Source organism: Elephas maximus, chromosome 26, assembly GCF_024166365.1.
Source record: "Elephas maximus indicus isolate mEleMax1 chromosome 26, mEleMax1 primary haplotype, whole genome shotgun sequence".
NCBI lineage: Eukaryota > Metazoa > Chordata > Mammalia > Proboscidea > Elephantidae > Elephas > Elephas maximus.
This window is the reverse complement of record NC_064844.1, coordinates 46,750,240-46,771,977: the sequence shown is the minus strand read 5'-3', so window position 1 is coordinate 46,771,977 and position 21,738 is coordinate 46,750,240. Positions and strand designations below refer to the sequence as shown.

The following is a 21,738-nucleotide window of genomic DNA, read 5'->3' as shown; positions in this document are numbered from 1 at the left end:
TAGAATCCAAACATAAACCCACCCACATATGAACAGTTGATATTTGACAGAGGCCCCCAAAACAGTTAAATGGGGAAAAGACAGTCTTTTTAACAAATGGTGCTAGCATAACCGGATATCCATTTGCAAAAAAATGAAACAAGACCCATACCTCACTCCATGCATAAAAACTAACTCAAAATGGATCAAAGACCTAAATATAAAATCTAAAACGATAAAGATCATGGAAGAAAAGATAGGGACAACGTTAGGAGCCCTAATACACGGCATAAACAGTATACAAAACGTTATAAAGAATGTAGAAGAAAAAGTAGATAACTGGGAGTTCCTGAAAATCAAGCACCTCCGCTGATCCAAAGACTTCACCAAAAGAGTAAAAAGACTACCTACAGACTGGAAAAAAGTTTTTAGCTGTGACATTTCTGATCAGCACCTGATCTCTAAAATCTGCATGATACTGCAAAAAGACAAATAACCCAATTAAAAAATGGGCAAAAGATATGAATAGACACTTCACTAAAGAAGGCATTCAGGTAGCTATCAGATATATGAGCAAGTGTTCACGATCAGTAGCCATTAGAGAAATGCAGATCAAAACTACAATGAGATTTCATCTCACTCCGACAAGGCTGGCATTAATCCAGAAAACACAAAATAATAAATGTTGGAGAGGCTGTGGAGAGATTGGACACTTATACACTGCTGGTGGGAATGTCAAATGGTACAACCACTTTGGAAATCGATTTGGCACTTCCTTAAAAAGCTAGAAATAGAACTATGATACGATCCAGCAATCCCACTCCTTGGAATATATCCTAGAGAAATAAGAGCCTTTACACGAACAGATATATGCACACCCATGTTTATTGCAGTACTGTTTACAATAGGAAAAACATGGAAGCAACCAAGGTGCCCATGAATGGATGAATGGATAAATAAATTATAGTATATTCACACAATGGAATACTTACTACGCATCAATAAAGAACAGTGAGGAATCTGTGAAACATTTCATAACGTGGAGGAACCTGGAAGGCATTATGCTGAGTGAAATTAGTTGCAAACGGACAAATGTTGTATAAGACCACTATTTTGAGAACTTGAGAAATAGTTTGAGAAGAAAACATTCTTTCGTGGTTACGAGAGCGGGGAGGGAGGGAGGGTGGGAGAGGGGCATTCACTAATTAGATAGTAGATAAGAACTACTTTAGGTGAAGGGAAAGACAGTACACAATACAGGGGAGGTCAGCACAATTGGACTAAACCAAAAGCAAAGAAGTTTCTCGAATAAACTGAATGCTTCGAAGGCCAGTGTAGCAGGGGTAGGCGTCTGGGGACCATGGTTTCAGGGGACATCTAAGTCAATTGGCATAATAAAATCTGTTAAGAAAACATTCTGCATCCCACTGTGAAGAGTGGCATCTGGGGTCTTAAATGCTAGCAAGCAGCCATCTAAGTTGCATCAACTGGTTTCAACCCACCTGAATCAAAGGAGAATGAAGAACACCAAGGACACAAGAAGATTACGAGCCCAAGAGACAGAAAGGGCCACATGAACCAGAGACTACATCACCCTGAGACCAGAAGAAATAGATGGTGCCTGGCTACAACCAATGACTGCCCTGACAGGGAACACAACAGAGAACCCCTGAGGGAGCAGAAGAGCAGTGGGATGCAGACCCCAGATTCTCATAGGACCAGACTTAATGGTCTGACTGAGACTAGAAGGACCTCAGTGGTCATGGCCCCCAGACCTTCTGTTGGCCCAGGACAGGAACGATTCCTGAAGCCAAATCTTCAGACATGGATTGGAGTGGACAATGGGTTGGGGAGAGATGCTGGTGAGGAGTGAGCTTCTTGGATCAGGTGGACACTTGAGACTATGTTGGCATCTCCTGCCTGGAGGGGAGATGAGAGGGGAGAGGGGGTTAGAAGCTGGCAAAATGGACACGAAAAGAGAGAGTGGAGGGACGGAGGGAGCAGGCTGTCTCATTAGGGGGAGAGTAATTGGGAGTATGTAGCAAGGTGTATATGGGTTTTTGTGTGAGAGACTGACTTGATTTGTAAACTTTCACTTAAAGCACAATAAAAATTATTAAAATAAATAAATAAATAAACCCAATGAAGCACAGTTCTACTGTGAAACACATGGGGTTGCCTTGTATCCGAATCAACTTAACAGGAACAGGTTTGGTTTGTCTATTTTCTTAGTTTTTACCAATACCCAACATTGGCTTTGTTGATCCTCCCTAGTGTATGTTTGTTTTCTTTTTCATTAACTTCTTATCATTCTTATTCTTTCCTTCTGTATTAGTTACCTAGTACTGCCATTACAGAAATACCACAAGTGGGTTGCTCACTGTTGAGGAGGCTAGCAGTCCAAATTAGGTGCTGGCTATAGGGAAAGGCTTTCTCTCTCTGTTGGCTCTGTAAGGAGGTCCTTGTCTTCTTCTGGGCAGTCTTCATGTAGCTTGGGATTTCTCTTCCCTCATCTCTGCTTCCTAGCTTGCTTGTTAAATCTCTTTTATATCTCAAAAGAGGTTGACTCAAGATACACCCTATGCTAATTCTTCCACATTATCATAGCAAAGACAACCCATTCCCAAATGGGATTATAACCGCAAGCATAGAGGTTAGAATTTACGCTTATTTTGGGGAGACACAATCCAATACATAACACCTTCTTAAGCTGGATGTCTAGCTTATTAATTTTGAACTTTTCACCTTGTCTAATGTAAACATCTTAAGGCTATAAACTTCCCTCTAAGTACTGATTGGAGCCCTGGTGACGCAGTGGTTAAGAGCTATGGTGAGCTACAGCTGCTAACCAAAACTTTGGTGGTTTGAATCCACCAGCCGCTCTTTGGAAACCCTATGGGACAGTTCTGCTCTGTCCTATAGGGTCGCTATGAGTTGAAATCAACTGAGTGGCAATGGGTTTGATTTTGATTTAAGTACTGATTGTCTACAGTCCTCAAGTTCTTTTTTTTTTTTTTGGTGTCATATAGATGATTTTTTTAAAAAAATTTAGTCCTTAAGTTTTGATAGACAGCTTCATTATTGTTGAGTTCTAAGTGTTTTCCAGGTTCCATTTTTTTTTTTTTTTTTTTTATAATAACTTTTATTAAGCTTCAAGTGAACGTTTACAAATCCAATCAGTCTGTCACATATAAGTTTACATACATCTCACTCCCTACTCCCACTTACTCTCCCCGTCTTGAGTCAGCCCTTTCAGTCTCTCCTTTCTTGACAATTTTGCCGGCTTCCCTCTCTCTCTATCCTCCCATCCCCCCTCCAGACAAGAGTTGCCAACACAATCTCAAGTGTACACCTGATATAATTAGCTCACTCTTCATCAGCGTCTCTCTCCCACCCGCTGACCAGTCCCTTTCATGTCTGATGAGTTGTCTTCAGGGATGGTTCCTGTCCTGTGTCAACAGAAGGTCTGGAGAGCATGACCGCCGGGATTCCTCCAGTCTCAGTCAGACCATTAAGTTTGGTCTTCTTATGAGAATTTGGGGTCTGCATCCCACTGCTCTCCTGCTCCCTCAGGGGTCCTCTGCTGAGCTCCCTGTCAGGGCAGTCATCGATTGTGGCCGGGCACCAACTAGTTCTTCTGGTCTCAGGATGATGTAGGTCTCTGGTTCATGTGGCCCTTTCTGTCTCTTGGGCTCTTAGTTGTCATGTGGGGTTGGTGTTCTTCATTTTCCTTTGCTCCAGGTGGGTTGAGACCAATTGCTGCATCTTAGATGGCTGCTTGTTAGCATTTAAGACCCCAGACGCCACATTTCAAAGTGGGATGCAGAATGATTTCATAATAGAATTATTTTGCCAATTGAGTTAGAAGTCCCCGCAAACCATGTTCCCCAGACCCCCGCGCTTGCTCCGCTGAGCTTTGAAGCATTCATTTTATCCCGGAAACTTCTTTGCTTTTGGTCCAGTCCAATTGAGCTGACCTTCCATGTATTGAGTGTTGTCTTTCCCTTCACCTAAAGCAGTTCTTATCTACTGATTAATCAATAAAAAAACCCTCTCCCACCCTCTCTCCCTCCCCCCCTCGTAACCACAAAAGTATGTGTTCATCTCAGGTTTACTATTTCTCAAGATCTTATAATAGTGGTCTTATACAATATTTGTCCTTTTGCCTCTGACTCATTTCGCTCAGCATAATGCCTTCCAGGTTCCTCCATGTTATGAAATGTTTCAGAGATTCGTCACTGTTCTTTATCGATGCGTAGTATTCCATTGTGTGAATATACCACAATTTATTTACCCATTCATCCGTTGATGGACACCTTGGTTGCTTCCAACTTTTTGCTATTGTAAACAGAGCTGCAATAAACATGGGTGTGCATATATCTGATTGTATGAAGGCTCTTGTATCTCTAGGGTATATTCCGAGGAGTGGGATTTCTGGGTTGTATGGTAGTTCTATTTCTAACTGTTTAAGATAACGCCAGATAGATTTCCAAAGTGGTTGTACCATTTTACATTCCCACCAGCAGTGTATGAGAGTTCCAATCTCTCCGCAGCCTCTCCAACATTTATTATTTTGTGTTTTTTGGATTAATGCCAGCCTTGATGGTGTGAGATGGAATCTCATCGTAGTTTTAATTTGCATTTCTCTAATGGCTAATGATCGAGAGCATTTTCTCATGTATCTGTTGGCTGCCTGAATATCTTCTTTAGAGAAATGTGTGTTCATATCCTTTGCCCACTTCTTGATTGGGTTGTTTGTCTTTTTGTGGTTGAGTTTTGACAGAATCATGTAGATTTTAGAGATCAGGCGCTGGTCGGAGATGTCATAGCTGAAAATTCTTTCCCAGTCTGTAGGTGGTCGTTTTACTCTTTTGGTGAAGTCTTTAGATGAGCATAGGTGTTTGATTTTTAGGAGCTCCCAGTTATCGGGTTTCTCTTCATCATTTTTGGTAATGTTTTGTATTCTGTTTATACCTTGTATTAGGGCTCCTAGGGTTGTCCCAATTTTTTCTTCCATGATCTTTATCGTTTTAGTCTTTATGTTTAGGTCTTTGATCCACTTGGAGTTAGTTTTTGTGCATGGTGTGAGGTATGGGTCCTGTTTCATTTTTTTGCAAATGGATATCCAGTTATGCCAGCACCATTTGTTAAAAAGGCTGTCTTTTCCCCAGTTAATTGACACTGGTCCTTTGTCAAATATCAGCTGCTCATACGTGGATGGATCTATGTCTGGGTTCTCAATTCTGTTCCATTGGTCTATGTGTCTGTTGTTGTACCAATACCAGGCTGTTTTGACTACTGTGGCTGTATAATAGGTTCTGAAGTCAGGTAAGGTGAGGCCTCCCACTTTCTTCTTCTTTTTCAGTAGTGCTTTGCTTATCCGGGGCTTCTTTCCCTTCCATATGAAATTGGTGATTTGTTTCTCTATCCCCTTAAAATATGACATTGGAATTTGGATCGGAAGTGCGTTAAATGTATAGATGGCTTTTGGTAGAATAGACATTTTTACTATGTTAAGTCTTCCTATCCATGAGCAAGGTATGTTTTTCCACTTAAGTATGTCCTTTTGAATTTCTTGTAGTAGAGCTTTGTAGTTTTCTTTGTATAGGTCTTTTACATCCTTGGTAAGATTTATTCCTAAGTATCTTATCTTCTTGGGGGCTACTGTGAATGGTATTGATTTGGTTATTTCCTCTTCGGTGTTCTTTTTGTTGATGTAGAGGAATCCAAGTGATTTTTGTATGTTTATTTTATAACCTGAGACTCTGCCAAACTCTTCTATTAGTTTCAGTAGTTTTCTGGAGGATTCCTTAGGGTTTTCTGTGTATATAATCATGTCATCTGCAAATAGTGATAACTTTACTTCTTCCTTGCCAATCCAGATACCTTTTATTTCTTTGTCTAGCCTGATTGCCCTGGCTAAGACTTCCAACACGATGTTGAATAAGAGCGGTGATAAAGGGCATCCTTGTCTGGTTCCCGTTCTCAAGGGAAATGCTTTCAGGTTCTCTCCATTTAGAGTGATATTGGCTGTTGGCTTTGCATAGATGCCCTTTATTATGTTGAGGAATTTTCCTTCAATTCCTATTTTGGTAAGAGTTTTTATCATAAATGGGTGTTGGACTTTGTCAAATGCCTTTTCTGCATCAATTGATAAGATCATGTGGTTTTTGTCTTTTGTTTTATTTATGTGATGGATTACATTAATGGTTTTTCTGATATTAAACCAGCCTTGCATACCTGGTATAAATCCCACTTGATCAGGGTGAATTATTTTTTTGATGTGTTGTTGGATTCTATTGGCTAGAATTTTGTTGAGGATTTTTGCATCAATGTTCATGAGGGATATAGGTCTATAATTTTCTTTTTTTGTAATGTCTTTACCTGGTTTTGGTATCAGGGAGATGGTGGCTTCATAGAATGAGTTGGGTAGTATTCCGTCATTTTCTATGCTTTGGAATACCTTTAGTAGTAGTGGTGTTAACTCTTCTCTGAAAATTTGGTAGAACTCTGCAGTGAAGCCGTCCGGGCCAGGACTTTTTTTTGTTGGGAGTTTTTTGATTACCGTTTCAATCTCTTTTTTTGTTATGGGTCTATTTAGTTGTTCTGCTTCTGAATGTGTTAGTTTAGGTAGGTAGTGTTTTTCAAGGAATTCATCCATTTCTTCTAGGTTTTCAAATTTGTTAGAGTACAATTTTTCATAATAATCTGAAATGATTCTTTTAATTTCATTTGGTTCTGTTGTGATGTGGTCCTTCTCATTTCTTATTCGGGTTATTTGTTTCCTTTCCTGTATTTCTTTAGTCAGTCTAGCCAATGGTTTATCAATTTTGTTAATTTTTTCAAAGAACCAGCTTTTGGCTTTGTTAATTCTTTCAATTGTTTTTCTGTTCTCTAATTCATTTAGTTCAGCTCTAATTTTTATTATTTGTTTTCTTCTGGTGCCTGATGGATTCTTTTGTTGCTCACTTTCTATTTGTTCAAGTTGTAGGGACAGTTCTCTGATTTTGGCTCTTTCTTCTTTTTGTATGTGTGCATTTATTGATATAAATTGACCTCTGAGCACTGCTTTTGCTGTGTCCCAGAGGTTTTGATAGGAAGTATTTTCATTCTCGTTGCTGTCTATGAATTTCCTTATTCCCTCCTTGATGTCTTCTATAACCCAGTCTTTTTTCAGGAGGGTATTGTTCATTTTCCAAGTATTTGATTTCTTTTCCCTCGTTCTTCTGTTATTGATCTCTAGTTTTATTGCCTTGTGGTCTGAGAAGATGCTTTGTAATATTTCGATGTTTTGGACTCTGCAAAGGTTTGTTTTATGACCTAATATGTGGTCTATTCTAGAGAATGTTCCATGTGCGCTAGAAAAAAAAGTATATTTTGCAGCAGTTGGGTGGAGAGTTCTGTATAAGTCAATGAGGTCAAGTTGGTTGATTGTTGTAATTAGATCTTCCGTGTCTCTGTTGAGCTTCTTACTGGATGTCCTGTCCTTCTCCGAAAGGGGTGTGTTGAAGTCTCCTACTATAATTGTGGAGGTATCTATCTCGCTTTTCAGTTCTGTTAAAATTTGATTTATATATCTTGCAGCCCTGTCATTGGGTGCGTAAATATTTAATATGGTTATGTCTTCCTGATCAATTGTCCCTTTTATCATTATATAGTGTCCTTCTTTATCCTTTGTGGTGGATTTAAGTCTAAAGTCTATTTTGTCAGAAATTAATATTGCTACTCCTCTTCTTTTTTGCTTATTGTTTGCTTGATATACTTTTTTCCATCCTTTGAGTTTTAGTTTGTTTGTGTCTCTAAGTCTAAGGTGTGTCTCTTGTAGGCAGCATATAGATGGATCGTGTTTCTTTATCCAGTCTGTGACTCTCTGTCTCTTTATTGGTGCATTTAGTCCATTTACATTCAGGGTAATTATAGATAAATAAGTTTTTAGTGCTGTCATTTTGATGCCTTTTTATGTGTGTTGTTGACAATTTCATTTTTCCACATACTTTTTTGTGCTGAGGCGTTTTTCTTAGTAAATTGTGAGATCCTCACTTTCATAGTGTTTGACTTTATGTTAGTTGAGTCGTTACGTTTTTCTTGGTTTTTGTCTTGAGTTATAGAGTTGTTATACCTTTTTGTGGTTACCTCATTATATACCCCTATTTTTCTAAGTAAAAACCTAACTTGTATTGTTCTATATCGCCTTGTATCACTCTCCATATGGCAGTTCAATGCCTCCTGTATTTAGTCCCTCTTTTTGATTATTGTGATCTTTTACCTATTGACTTCCATGATTCCCTGTTATGTGTATTTTTTTTTTAATTAATCTTAATTTGTTTGTTTTTGTGATTTCCCTATTTGAGTTGATATCAGGACGTTCTGTTTTGTGACCTTGTGTTGTGCTGATATCTGATATTATTGGTTCTCTGACCAAACAATATCCTTTAGTATTTCTTGTAGCTTTGGTTTGGTTTTTGCAAATTCTCTAAACTTGTGTTTGTCTGTAAATATCTTAATTTCGCCTTCATATTTCAGAGAGAGTTTTGCTGGATATATGATCCTTGGTTGGCAGTTTTTCTCCTTCAGTGTTCTGTATATGTCGTCCCATTCCCTTCTTGCCTGCATGGTTTCTGCTGAGTAGTCAGAACATATTCTTATTGATTCTCCCTTGAAGGAAACCTTTCTTTTCTCCCTGGCTGCTTTTAAAATTTTCTGTTTATCTTTGGTTTTGGTGAGTTTGATGATAATATGTCTTGGTGTTTTTCTTTTTGGATCAATCTTAAATGGGGTTCGATGAGCATCTTGGATAGATATCCTTTCGTCTTTCATGATGTCAGGGAAGTTTTCTGTCAGAAATTCTTCAACTATTTTCTCTGTGTTTTCTGTCCCCCCTCCCTGTTCTGGGACTCCAATCACCCGCAGGTTATCCTTCTTGATAGAGTCCCACATGATTCTTAGGGTTTCTTCATTTTTTTTAATTCTTTTATCTGATTTTTTTTCAGCTATGTTGGTGTTGATTCCCTGGTCCTCCAGATGTCCCAGTCTGCATTCTAATTGCTCGAGTCTGCTCCTCTGACTTCCTAGTGTGTTGTCTAATTCTGTTATTTTATTGTTAATCTTTTGGATTTCTACATGTTGTCTCTCTATGGATTCTTGCAACTTATTAATTTATCCAGTATGTTCTTGAATAATCTTTTTGAGTTCTTCAACAGTTTTATCAGTGTGTTCCTTGGCTTTTTCTGCAGATATCCTAATTTCATTTGTGATATCATTAAGCATTCTGTAAATTAGTTTTTTATATTCTGTATCTGATAATTCCAAAATTGTATCTTCATTTGGGAAAGATTTTGATTCTTTTGTTTGGGGAGTTGGAGAAGCTGTCACGGTCTGCTTCTTTAAGTGGTTTGATATGGATTGTTGTCTCCGAGCCATCACTGGGAAACTAGTTTTTCCAGAAAATCCGCTAAAAAAAAACTGCAGTCAGATCCCTATCAGAGTTCTCCCTCTGGCTCAGGCTATTCAGATGTTAATGAAGCCGCCTGGGGAGGGTGGGGGAGGGAACAGAGAGATAGGAGAGTAGCACCTCAGAATATAGCCAGAGTTGCTTGTCTTGCTTGGAATGACTATTATATCTGAGATTCCCGCGGGCGCGTCGCCTATGTGTGCTGTCTGTGTGGAGATTGCCCCCGGGGGGTCTGGCCCGCTGGAGTCACGGTCAGATCCTCCGCTTCCAGCCCCACGCCCAGCGTCAAGGCTCCCCTACTGGGACGATGCACTCTCGACTCCAAAATCAGTCGCTGCCTCCCGGGGACTTCTCGTCCCTCCAGCCGCGTGGCCGTGCCGCCCCCGTGAACCAGGTGGGCCCCCTCCCGGGGTTAGTTCAGATGGGTGGAGTAGCTCCCCGTGCTTGTGCCGCGACCGAGTGTCCCGGCTGGAACGCTGTTCTCCCCGCTCCAATACCAGTCGCTGCCTCCCGGGGACTTCTCCTACCGGCTGCGTCCCACGCCGCCCGCGCGACCCGGATGGTCACCTTCCCGGGGTTAGTTCAGGGGGTGGAGCAACTCTCCATGTTTATGGCGTACCTGCGTGCAGTCCAAATCCCTGTGGGACGGTTCCCCGGCTCGGATGCTGCTCTTTCTGCTCCAAGATCAGTCACTGCCTCCTGGGGACTTCTCCTAACGGCTGCGTCCCACGCCGCCCGTGGAACCGGCTAGTCCCCCTCCCGGGGTTAGTTCAGGGGGGTGGAGCAGGTCTCTGTGCTTGTGCCGTACCTGACTGGTACGCTGGCTCCAGGCTCTGGAAACAATCGCTGCTTCCCCGTATTAGTTCGTTCTCCGTCTCTAAATCTGTGTTTGTTGTTCAGGGTTCGTAGATTGTTATGTATGTGATCGATTCACTTGTTTTTCCGTGTCTTTGTTGTAAGAGGGATCCGAGGTAGCGTCTGCCTAGTCCGCCATTTTGGCTCCGCCTCCTCCAGGTTCCATTTTTATTTCTTCTTTGGTTCCGAGTTGTTTTGAAATATGTTTCTTTTAAATTTCTGAATATATGGGAATTTCCTAGTTATCTTAAAAAAAAATTATTTCTAATATTTAATTGCATTATAGTAAGAGAATGTTGGCTGTATGATCCCAAGCCTCTGGAATTTATCAATAATGTTTATAGCTTAGTTTCCAGAGAAGTTTCTTACGTTGCTAATTGTTGGGTTCAATATTCCATATTTTATATTCTATATATAAAAAAGCTTATTGATTGTGCTATTCACATCTTATTTTTCCTTACTGATATATTTTATCTGCTGAAGCTGTCAATTACTATTGTTGGTGTTAGATGCCATTGAGTTAGTTGTGACTCATAGCGACCCTGTGGACAACAGAATAAAACACTGTGCGGTCCTGCGCCATCCTCGCAATCATTGCTATGCTTGAGCCTACTGTTGCACCCACTGTATACTAGTCCATCTTGTTGAGGGCCTTCCTCTTTTCTGCTGCTTTACCAAGCATGATGTCCTTTTCTAGGGTCCCCCCTGACAGCATGTCCAAAGTACGTGAGATAAAGTCTCAACCGTCCTCACTTCTAAGGAGCATTCTGGCTGCACTTCTTCCAAGACAGATTCGTTCAGTTTTCTGACAGTCCATGGTATTCGTAGCCAACCCCGTAATTCAGAAGTGCCAATTCTCCTTCAGTTTTCCTTATTCTTAGTCCAGTTTTTGCATACGTATGAGACAATCAAAAATACCATGGCTTGGGTCAGGCACACCTTAGTCCTCAATGTGACATCTTTGCTTTTTAACACTTTAAAGAGGTCCTTTGCAGCAGATTTGCCCAGTGCAACATGCCATTTGATTTCTTGACTGCTGCTTCCAGGGGCATTGATTGTGGATCCAGTGTCAATTACTATGAGACTTGTAGTTTCTCTTGTCTGGTGGTGGAATTTTTCATTTTTCTTATTTCCTTGTCATTTTTTGCTTTGCATATTTTGAGGTTATAGTAATAGATGCATACAGATTTGTAATTATTAAGTCTTTCTTTTTCCATATTTTAAGCGTGTTATAAACAACAATAGCTGGATTTTTGTTTATGCAGCCTAAAAATATTTACCTTTCAGTTGAAGAGTTCAGTTCGTTGATATTTATTGTGATTAATGATGTATTTAGATTTATTTCTATCACCTTTTTAATGTGTTTTTATTTATTGGTGTTTTCTATTTCTTTCCCTCCCTGTTTTCTTATCCTCTTTTGAGTTGATAGTTCTTGTTCTTTTCCACATCAGTGTTTTTTTCTTTTTTTCCCTCTACTTGTTTAGAGATTATATGCTTGGTTTTCTCCCTTAGAAGTAGCTCCTCTTGCTGTTTTAATAGGCATACTTATCAAAATCTCTATTTAAGAGTGTGTTGCCTCTCATCTTCCAAAATACAAAAACTTATCTCTCCTCAGCTTCCCTGTTTTACTCCAAAAATCATACATTTTCCTTAGTTTTAAAAATGTTTATTTTTACCCCTCCATTTACTAATATCTTTTCATCTGCAATCATTTGCCTTCTTTTTTAAAGCATAACCTGTGAAATTTCCCTTAATCTTTCTTTAAACAGGAAACTCCATGTTACAAAATAGGCAATTGCATTGTAAACTAAGTACTAAATAGATGTCAGGGCAGAGTGTTGAGAGCTCAGAAAAGGGAGGCTAAGTGTAGAGCATGTGTTGGGGCATCCAGGAAAACCTGTAAGTGTATGGACTGTGAAGGTATGGAAGGCTGTAGGTGAGGGTTGGTGCCATGAGGAGCTAGGGAGGTCAGCTGGCTAGAAAGCGGGTTGCGAAGAGCCTTAAGTGCCAAATTGAAGGTAACAAAGAGTTGGGAAGGTTTTAAGCAGGGATGTGACATGAGTAGACACATTATTTAAGAGTAAAATCAGTGGATGCATGGAGGGCCACAAGTTGCAGTAATCACCTGGAAAGAGACTGAATAACCTATTCAGGCAAAGCAAGAGTATGAAGAGAAGAGGTGAAGTTTTAGACATTTACGTGGTAAAATCTTGATAGCTGGTTTAGAGAGAGCATTTGAGGATGTACTCCAAGGGCTGTAGCTTAGAGAACTAGCAAGATTCACAGCACAGGTGGGGTATGTGTCTGTGTGTGTGTGGCAGGGGGGAGAGAATGAGTTCAGTTTGTAACATAAAGCATTTTACATGTTTGTAGGACAAATGGAGGGTTAGTTGTAGAAGAATCAGTATTTAAGATATTAGGGAAATCTGTATGCCAAGAACTCAGCCACATTTTATAATTATATTTGGTTGTGGTCATTATCATTTTTCCTACTTTGACTTTCTGAGTTAAAATATAGATCTCTGCTTCAGGATACAAAAAGGTTTCTTTCCAGTAAGAAATAAAAAGTAATTAATTCACAGTCAGACTTCAATTAAATTTTTAGGTCAGGAATTTGAAATGCAGCATTGTCTTTGCTGCTCTCTGAGCAGGGATTGCTCTTGGCTGCCGGGACCTGTTGTTTTGGGTCTATTTTTATCTTAGCACTCTTATTTGGCTGACAGATGTGACCCAGAGTGTCCAAGAGCATCTGGCAAGACAGGAGAGAAAGGGGACAAGGAAGACAAGAGGCAGAGGGAGGAAAAATCCACCATTTAATTAGAAAGTATTTGCAGGGCTTGTGCTAATAACTACCTGCTGTTTTTAGCTGGCAAGATTTCAGACTCTCCCCTGGAGATTGTCTCCTGGCCTCTGAGCCCAGACAAGGGCTTTCTTTTTGATGCATGAGTCAGCACAGTGATTCAGTGACTCTTTATGTGCTCACATGTCATCATTGCAGTGGGCACTGATGAGTGTGAGAGGAGCTTCTCAGCCTGAGTGTGAAGTAGCCTTGACAGCAGGTGTGGTGTGCCAGCCTGAAACCTGTGCAGGCCCTCACTTTCCACTGGGTGCCATCATGGGGTTCTCTGGACTCAGATGTACAGAGGATCCCATCATGTCCCGGCAGCTCTTGTAAAGAAGAAAGAACTGGCCAGGGAGTTTTGGCAGGGGGAAAAAAAGAAATATAAAATATTTTATTTGGAGGAGCTGTACTCTGCCTGGCAGCAGCCATGATCCTGGCCTTTTTATGTTAGCGGTGGTGGTGGCTGACCTGTGGAACCCCACCATATTGATTAACTGGTGTTAAAATACCTGATCTTTTAGAAGTGGTTCAGGAGGAAAAGTGTCAGGTAAAAGTTAATTGCATCATCCTGGCTGAAAAATAGAGTCTGAGTTGCTGAATTGCAGAATGAGTCCTGTAATTTTTGTTGTTGTTGTTGTGGGAAACTACACTGTGACAAATGGATGTATTTCTGCATCTGCCCAGAGACAATGTGTATCACTTTTAGCACCTGCTTCTTGCATTGGTAAGGCAGAAAGGGAGGGGTGGCAACATCTGTGAGCACATATGAACAGTGTTAGGCATGTTACCTATAGTATCTCATTTAATCCATTTCACAGTTAAGGAAACACAGAGGGACCAAGGAAACTGTCCAAGGTCACTGAGCAGGTACATGATGGCCACAGTTGAAACCCAGGTATAATTAATTGGTGGCAAAATCCATACCACTCTGCCAACAGGCGTGTTTCAGTATTTTTCTCATTTGAGAGAACAGATGTAGTTGCCATGATGAATTAATCTCACCCAGTGTTTTCCTTTGATAGCGACACCATCCTTCTAAGCTAGCGGAGATTTCCCAGCTGTCTACCCCCCTCCCCCCTGCCTCATCTTCGTCAAGTAAAAAGGAGGAAAAAGCCTGAAGGAGGGACTCACTCCAAGGTCCAAGCCCTACTGCGTTCTGTGCTTTGAACTCTTCGGATGTCTATTAGTCTGTTTGTCAATGGCGTTCTTAAACTATTAGCCTTTCTGGCGGTCCTTACCACAAGGACGGATTACACAAGGTTCTGAGCAACACAGATGCTGGCTGTCTAACTACAGAGACTGGCTCCTTATTTTCCTTAGCGATTTGACATTGGCTGAGTGCTGAGGATGAGCCGGCTGTTGAGCCGTACAGAAAGACAGGAGCGTATAAAAGTTGCCTGGTGAGCAGGTTTTCTTGGTACCAACCTGAAGTGGCTGCCTTCATTCTACCAAGCTTGGGGAAAATAGTCTTTAATCCACATGGAGTGTTCTGTTGTCTCTAAGAGAATTTATGATCACTTGCTTGAACAAGCAAAAATTTACAATCAGGAGGCTTTAGGACATAAATGAATATAGGACAACGATTGAGGAAGATCTTCGTGTATATTTGGTACAGGTAGTCCAAACTTACCTGATCCACTTTTGTTAATTTTGTACTACGTTTTTGCAGGTAAATGGATTTTAGGAAAGCCCCAGGAGCCATTCTTACTAAATGCTGTTGGTTTTATTTGATGTACTAGAAACAAACAAACAAAAAATCAGCCAGGGACAAGTAGCTCGTTAGGGGTCTGACCCGTTTATCCTGAGTGTGCACAGCCTCCTGGACCCCAGAATAAGGGAGATCTTAGCAAGGCTGTCTTTGGTTGTTACCAGGGATTTCCTTATTTAATTTCTGGCTAGTCTGCCATTTTGTGCTTGTCCCAACCAGTATAAGATCTCAGGCTAGCCACGACGTTAGCCCTCCATGATTGTTTGCCACTGAGAGCTCTATTTGTTTTTGGCAGTGCATTCGACATGAGTTTTTCCATGCTCTGGTCCAAATAAAGTCAGCCCCCTCCAGCAGGGTGGCAGAACTGCCAGTCCTCATAGTCTTCCCTATCCACGGAGGCTGAGGTAGAACTTCCTAGGTCATGGAGCTGGGTTAAGAGAGGGCAAAGGGTGGGAGCAGTTCCTGGTTAAAATTCCACAGGCTTCCACTGTTCTTACCAAGATTCAGTAGGTTTTTGCAAATAAGTATTTCTGACTTGTTGTACGCCTTTGGTCAATTCCAGAGTCTTTAATGATTGTTTTTAATAACTTTGTCCATTTTTATTGTTGCTTTTTGGGGAAAATACTTGCCGACCTCTTTACTCAGCCATTCCAGAAATTCACCCCTTCTTCATGTATTTGTAAAATTTTCTTTAAAACCTAATGTTATAATTATATGACTTCAAATTACCATATGGACACTATACTTGTAAACATCTCAAGTCCCTTCAGTTAGTTATCTCCTACTAGGTGCAGCTTACCATAACTTGGCCCTAAACTGTACTGACTTAATGTAAACAATCAACTATGCATTTTCCCTCATCATCCATTGGTAGCTTGAAGGATCATATCAATAGGCATTACTCTATGAGTAGTAGAATATCTGTGAATTTTATATGTTGATTAGAAAGAGTATCTGCTGGGCAGTTTTGTACTTAATAGCTCTGACAAGTTTACAAGTTTTTTGTTTTTGAGAAAAAAATCCAAGCAGAATACAGTGGAGGGTGATAAAGAGTCTTTTAAAAACATTCTCAAAAAATAGAAAGTAAGTGCAAAATTGATTGCTGTGATCTCAAGCTATTCCTTTCATTTCCCCTTCTGTTGTCTCTACTGCATAAGAAGTCTCAAGGCTTAATCACATAGGCGTGGTGGAAATGTATCACAGTACCATGAGACTGAAAATTCAGATGAAATCTGGCTCTGAGAATGGAATAGCAACTTGTAATAATTCCAAATGAATCTACTTATTCACCATGATTACACCAACAGGGTATAAAGAACAGTGTGGTCGTCTGCATATTAGTTATCCAATCTGAGTTGATTGGCAAGGCTTTCCGAAGGACCCTCTGCAGGGTATAGTTCTGGGGGCTTAACTAAGAATGTAAAAGAAATAAGATGAGGCCAAATTTAGGGATGGACCTACAGCTCTCTGTCAGGATTAAGTGGCCATATGGTATAATTTGAGGGCATCAGGAAGATAGACCTGTCTGAGTATGTCTCCCCCATACCAGGGACTGGCATGTGCTTGGAATTTTCTTTTTGATCTTCATGTCTATGGAATAAGGTTGTATGAGAAAACTCCTATTAAAATGAAATGTTTTACCTGAAAAAAAAAATGAGGCCAGTAATATTGAGGCTGTTAATACATTACCATGTATTAGATTATAAGGAGAAGAAACCCTAAGGGGATGGGGCTCTAGACCGATAACCTCTTATCTGTGAATGGAAGGAAGAAATGGCCATGATACTGAAGGGTTGTGGGTGATGTGAAACTAAACCAGAATCAGAGTACTAGATCAGGCAAACTGGGCACTGGAAATTAGACGTTGGGATGAGATACTGACCAGCCTATCATACACAGGCAGAAAATATTGCAGGTATTACCAGAGCTTGAAACACTGCCAGGAGAGCAGGGTTTGCTGGATGGACTGGAAGCAGATTAGTATAGTGTAGACCTTGACACCTGAAGAACAGGTGGAAAGTTGGGAAAGGATGGAGAACCATCAAGACAAAATGTGCTTAACCCTGACTTTTTGTAGAGTGTTTACAGCCTAGAGATGAAGAAAATGTACCCTCATGATATAACATGAATTCTTTTTTCTTTTTAACTGTATTTGTTACAACCTTTTTTTTACAAGAATTGTTAATGTATCTTTACTAAGCAGATTATTTAGCTGTTCAATTTCCTAATTCTTTTATTCTAAATTTTTTTTGTGCATTAGTTGAATGTTTACAGCTCAAGTCAATTTCTCACGCAAAAGTTTATACACATATTGTAATGTGACGCTAGTTGCAGTTATAACATGAATTCTAATAAACATATCCATGTGTTGTATTCTGTAGTAAAAGTTGAACATATGTGTGTGTATACAATACACACAAATACACACCTACATTCTACTTAAGAATTGAGAAAACAGCAGCATAGCATTGTGGCTAAGAGCATGGACTTGAGTCAAACTGCCAACATACTTTACTAACTAGATGACCTATAGATTTCAGTTTATGTTTATTACTTTTATTTTCCAGTTCTATACTAATAAAAAGTTTTAGATATTTGCATACGCCTCTCTCCAGAAAAAAAAAAATTTTTTTTTTCGCATGGGCTATCATGGACTCTATCTCAGCAGTGGGATGGCTGTGCGTGCCACAGTAGACTAGGGGGAGAAAGGTTTCAAGGTATCAAGTGTAGGGACTCACTTCTAAAGGATCCAGCTTAACAAACCACAGTGCTGCTGCTTAAATCTTTTGTGGATCTAAATTATTTAAAATACAGGGTAAAATCTAAGGGGGCAAGGTCGATATCCAGGGAAGCCTCAAGGCTAGGTAGTCTAAGCTACTGAGGGAGACAGGCACAGACCTCTGTAATGGCCAGGATGGTTCCAGAGCTCCTGTGCCAGCAGGGTCATCGTGGTGGAAGAGGTCCACAGCCAGTGGCTGAGATACTGGGAATAGATCCATCTCCTCAGCAGGGGGCTGCTTAGGGCCAGGCGCAGGGGATAAGGGCCTGAACCACAGAGTTTGACTGTAACCCATTTGGGACAGTGGACCTACGGCTCATTCATGGAGTTTGGGCAAATATAGGAGATTGGAAAGTGAAAACAGCCATGAGATAAGCAAGTGGGTACCCTTGACTCCACTCTGGCCACCTCCAGATATGCCTGGGTAGGGACAGCAAAATCACCCTCAGACCCTACCTGCCCATGGAACGGTTCGAATATCCTGATAGCTAACCTGGCCAGGTCTACTAGTGGAAGGCCTCCAGGGCCTGTGAGGTAGGAGGTAGGGACTGTCCTCTATGGTCGATTCCTTGATGCCAGAGATCTGTCACTGCCTTTATTCATAGCGAAAACTGAAATATCACTGCCAGTGGTGCTACTAAGGGTGGCACATAGGCCCAAATAAGATAAAGACAGAATATCCTCTCTTGTTTTCATGATTATTATTGCTGTTAATAAAAAGAAAAGGTTCTGGATTGGTGGATATAACCGTGGAATGGAAGTTGAGACTGAGCTTGGCCCATTGAGATGTTATAGAAAAAATCATGTGGTTGGAATGTATCTCATTTTTCAACTGTCCTGGATACTGTTGGACAGGATTTCTCAACGTCAGAACTGCTTACATTTTGGACTAGATAATTCTTGTGGGGGGTTGTTCTTCCTGTGTATTGTAGGATGTTTAGCAATGATCTTGGGGCCTACCTTCTAGATCATTAGCTCCCTCCCCCCTGTTGAAACAACCAAAAATGTCTCCAAACTTTGTCAATGTCCCCTGGAAGAAGGGTGGGCTGGCATAAAAGAATCCCTACTAAGAGCTGCTGCTGAAACGAAACAAAAGAAGACTGTGTAAGACATGACTGGCTCCCTTTTAAAGAATGCACAGTCTAGTTGAGCAGACACACTTTATGTACATGGAATAACATGGTAACAGTTATGTTTGGAATGGTGTACTTCTTAGCATGCATATGAAAAGAGTTAAAAACGGAGGTTCGGATCAGCTGGCATCAGGGAAGTTGCTGGAGAGGAGCCAGGAACAGAAGTAGCATTTAGGATAGACAACATTTCACCATGTGTTGGAAAGGCGGGTGGGTAGCCCAGCTAGTGGAGCAAGAGTGAATGTATTTGTCAGGGGACTGTGAGAACACTGCCCTGCTCAGAGTAGGCATGTGTCGATAAGTAGTGGAGGGTGGACGGCTGGGAACTGCTGTCTGGAAGCAGAGTGTCACACTCCATAATCCCCTGCTCCTTGAAAATCACATCCTGAGCATGAAGCTAGAAACTGACCTCATTACACATAGTCGATGTAATGCTAATCTTCCCCTCTCCTCATATTAAATACAATAGTAAAATATCTTTGAGTATTTTAAACTAACAATCCAGGCCCACTCATTCGGAATTCTACTACCTGGTAATTTATTGTTGTTGTTGTTAGGTGCCATAGAGTCAGTTCCGACTCATAGCCACCCTGTGGACAACAGAACGAAACACTGCCTGGTCTTGTGCCATCCTCATAATTGTTGCTGTGTTTGAGCCCACTGTTGCAGCCGTTGTGTCAGTCCATCATTGTTGAGGGTCTTCTTTTTTTCCTACTGACGCTCTACTTTACCAAGCATTGTGTCCTTCTCCAGGGACTGGTCCTTCCTGATAACATGCCCAAAGTACGTGAGATGAAGTCTCGCCATCCTCACTTCTAAGGAAGATTCCGGCTGTACTTCTTCCAAGGCAGATTTGTTTGTTCTTCTGGCATCCATTTATTACTATGGTAGTATAATTTCAGTTAATACTTATTAAGTGCTCACCATGTTCCAGGAACTATTCTGAATACTTTGTATGTGTCAATTCATTTATTCTCACAATATCCATAGTCGTTATATACTGTAATTTTCTTCATTTTACATATGCAGTAACAGGCATAGAAAGATTATACATTGAGTATGCCTAAGGTTATACAGGAAAGCCCGGTGGTATAGTGGTTAAGTGCTACAGCTGCCAACTAAAAGGTCATCATTTCGAATCCACCAGGTGCTCCTTGGAAACTCTATGGGGCAGTTCTACGCTGTCCTATAGGGCCACTATGAGTCAGAATCGACTCTATGTCACTGAGTTTTTTTTAAGGTTATACAGAAGGAGCCCTGGTGGCACAAAGTTTAAATGCTTAGCTGCTAACCAAAAAGTTGGTGGTTCAAATCACCAGCTGCTCCATGGGAGAAAGATCTAGCCATCTGCTTTGTAAAGGTTACGGCCTTAGGAAGCCCCATGGGGCAATTCTTCTCTGCTACATGGGGGTTGCTGTGAGTGGGAATCTACTCAGCAGCACCCAACAACAACAACAAAGTTTATACAACTAAGTAAGTGGCATAAACAGGATTTGAATCCAGGTGGTCTGGTTCCAGAGTCTGTGTTCTTAACCCACGCTATATTGCTGTATAACCCTGGCAGCGTAATGGTTAAGTCCTGCAGCTGTTAACCAAGAGGCTGGCAGTTCAGATGCACCAGGCGCTCCTTGGAAACTCTATGGGGCAGTTCCAGTCTGTCCAATAGGGTCGCTATGAGTTGGAATCAACTCGACGGCAGTGGGTTTGGTTTTGGTTTTGATGTTGCTTTAGTCTGAATCTTTTAAAATGAGATCTTTTGAATTAATCTTATTTCCAGGCTTTATTAATATATTTTATTTTAAATTAATATATTCAGTTCATACTTCTCATAATTAAGTACAGCACATTCATCTGAAGCTATTAAAAAAAAAAGAATACCTTTTGTTTGTATAGGGCATTTTCAGTTGCTTTATTTAATTTTATCCTCATAGCAGTTCTAGAGGCAAAACGGCTTATGAGGCAGAACACTTTGCATTAATCTTTTCAATTCCTTACCTTTCATTATTGCCTTGTGTGGTTAAAAGATGCAATAATCCTGTTTTACAGATGAGGAAACGGGTACAGAGAGATGAAGCCAGGTGTCCAAGGAGGCAGAAGTGTGATTTAGGTGTGCCGTTCTGCTGAGCCCTTGGTGAGATCCTAAATCTGTTGCCAGCTCCCTTAGTTATCTAGTGCTGCCACAACAGAAATACCACAAGTGGATGGCTTTAACAAAGAGAAATTTATTTTCCCACAGTCTAGTAGGTTACAAGTCCAAATTCAGGGCATCGGCTCCAGGGGAAGGCTTTCTCTGCCGGCCTTCTCATCAGTGCTCCCCTGGACGAGGAGCTTCTTCATGCAGGGACCCCAGGTCTAAAATACAGTCTCTGCTCCTGGTGTTTCTTTCTTGGTGGTATGAGGTCCCCAACTCTCTGCTTACCTTTCCTTTTATCTCATAAGAGATAAAAGGTGGTGCAGGCCATACCCCAGGGAAACTCACTTTAGATCAGGGAGGTGACCTGAGTGAGGGTGGTGTTACAATCCCACCCTAATCCTCTGAACAAAAAATTACAATCACCAAATGGAGGAAAGCCATACAGCACTGGGAATCATGGCCTAACCAAGTTGATATACACATTTTAGGGGGGGATATCATTTAATCCATGACACCAGCCTTGTTCTCACCTGAGAATTTTCTCTGGACCAAGAGCTGCAGGGACATCCAGGCCCTGTACTTTCAGCCTCTTGCCTGCACCATCCTATCAAAACATTAATAAACTGAAAAATAATATAAAAGCAGAGCCACCTAACTGCCATTCTGTTATTAATATTGGTAACTGTGCTTGGTGGAGTAAGCGCCAGGAAGTCCTAGTTGAAAGATTCCAAAAACTTGACCAGCTTCTGCCTGGTATATGAGGAGTGATAAATGGTGGTACATGGCTGTCTAGCCTCACCAGATTTCTAAATTGCTGCCTTAGAGAACCTCATACCCAGTGAGAAAGAATGCTTTGG

At 40.9% G+C, this 21,738-nt stretch overlaps 1 protein-coding gene across 9 annotated transcripts in view; it reads left to right on the top strand.

The window, feature by feature from the left end:
* The window catches only part of TMEM108 (transmembrane protein 108), a 1,078,120-nt gene that overhangs the window by 752,688 nt on the left and 303,694 nt on the right, over window positions 1-21,738 (top strand). Inside the window, exon 3 of one of the 9 annotated variants that reach the window (XM_049870590.1) lies at window positions 19,501-19,634. The exons of the other annotated variants lie outside the window; for them this stretch is intronic. The gene's annotated coding sequence lies outside the window, so the exon portion shown is untranslated. The remainder of the gene's footprint in view (window positions 1-19,500; window positions 19,635-21,738) is intronic. 9 annotated transcript variants of the gene reach the window in all.